At 50.2% G+C, this 2,011-nt stretch overlaps 1 pseudogene; it reads left to right on the forward strand.

Moving 5' to 3' along the window:
* Positions 1-110: 110 nt before the first annotated feature.
* LOC108315051 lies at positions 111-1,153 on the forward strand (annotated as a pseudogene).
* Positions 1,154-2,011: the final 858 nt, after the last annotated feature.

Consider the following 2,011-nt stretch of genomic DNA (forward strand, 5'->3'; position numbering starts at 1 on the left):
TCCCAGCTACTCAGGAGGCTGAGGCAGGAGAATTGCCTGAACCCAGGAGGTGGAGGCTGCACTGAGCCAAAATTGTACAACTACACACCAGCCTGGTGACAGTGCAAGACTCCATCTCAAAAAAAAAAAAAAAAAGAGCAAGCAGGATTTCATTCAGCACTTCTCCCAGATCATTAGGGTGCTGAGTGAAGATGAGATGGGGCACCCAGAGACAGGAGATGCTATTGCCTGATTCAGGGAGTTTCCTGGAGTACAGTGCCATTGGAGGCAAGTATCACTGCGGTTTGACAGTGCTGGTAGCATTCTGGGAGCTGGTGGAGCTGAGGAAACAGGATGCTGATAGTCTCCAGCGGGCCCTGGCTGTGGCTGGTGTGTGGAACTGCTGTAAGCTTTCTTCCTGATGGCAGGTTATATCATGGATTCATCCCTCACCTGCCAGGGACAGATCTGCTGGCATCAGAAGCTGGGCGTGGGTTTGGATGCCATCTATGATGCTATGCTTCTGGAAGCATGTATCTACCGCCTGCTGAAGCTCTGTTGCCAGGAGCAGCCCTATTACCTGAATCTGACTGAGCTCTTTCTGCAGAGTTCCTATCAGACTGAGATTGGGCAGACCCTGGACCTCATCACAACCCCCTAGGGCAATGCACATCTTGGCAGATTCACTGAAAAGAGGTACAAATCTATTGTCAGGCACAAAACAGGTTTCTACTCCTACCTTCCTATAGCTGTAGCCATGTCCATGGTGGGAATTGATGGTGAGAAGGAGCACCCCAATGCCAAGAAGATCCTGCTGGAGATGGGAGAGTTCTTTCAAATTCAGGATGATTACCTTGACCTCTTTGGGGACCCCAGTGTGACCGGCAGAGTTGGCACTGACATCCAGGACAACACATGCAGCTGGCTGGTGGTTCAGTGTCTGCAACGGGCCACTCCCAGAACAGTACCAGATCCTGAAGGAGAATTACAGGCAGAAGGCTGCCCAGGTGAAGGCAGTATATGAGGAGCTGGATCTGCCGCCGTGTTCTTGCAGCGAGGAAGACAGTTACAGCCACTCATTATGGGTCTCATTGAACAATATGCAGTGCCCGTGCCCCTGCCCCCAGCTATCTTTCTTGGGCTTGCGTGCAAAATCTACAAGCAGAAAAAGTGACCTAGAGACTACAAAGGCAGGGAGAGGAGGCTCTCAATAAATAATTATGTAAAAAACAAAGATGACGAAGAAGAAGGCCGGGTGCTGTGGCTCATGCTTGTAATCCCAGCACTTTGGAGGCTGAGGCGGGCAGATCATTTGAGGTCAGGAGTTTGAGACCAGCCTGGACAACATGGTGAAACCTGTCTCTACTAAAAATACAAAAATTAGCCAGGTGTGGTGGCTCATGCCTGTCATTCCAGCTATTCCAGCTACTTGGGAGGTTGAGGCAGGACAATGGCTTGAACCCGGGAGGTGGAGGTTGTAGTGAGACGAGATTGGACCACTGCACTCCAGCCTGGGCGACACTCTGTCAAAAGGAAAAAAAAAAAAAAAATTGGAGGATGTGGGTTGAAGGTACTATGGAAAGATACATGGGCTTTGTGAATGCAGCATTGCTTTCGAAGCAGAAATTGAGAGTTTGTTTACGGTGGTGTGCATACTGCTTTTTCAAATGAGGAAGCAGGAAAACAAAGGTCTAGAACTATGTGTTAGGGTCCGCATTTAGTCCATAAAACTTGTGCCAGGTGCAGTGGCTCATGCCTGTGATCCCAGCACTTTGGGAGGCTGAGGCGGTAAGATTACCTGAAGTCAGGAGTTCAAGACCAGGCTGGGCCGGGCGCAGTGGCTCAAGCCTGTAATCCCAGCACTTTGGGAGGCCGAGGCGGGTGGATCACGAGGTCAAGAGATCGAGACCATCCTGGTCAATATGGTGAAACCTCGTCTCTACTAAAAATACAAAACAAAAAAAAATTAGCTGGGCGTGGTGGTGCGTGCCTGTAATCCCAGCTACTCAGGAGGCTGAGGCAGGAGAATTGC

This window comes from Cebus imitator, unplaced genomic scaffold (genome assembly GCF_001604975.1).
Source record: "Cebus imitator isolate Cc_AM_T3 unplaced genomic scaffold, Cebus_imitator-1.0 Scaffold9, whole genome shotgun sequence".
NCBI classification, from domain to species: Eukaryota; Metazoa; Chordata; class Mammalia; order Primates; family Cebidae; genus Cebus; species Cebus imitator.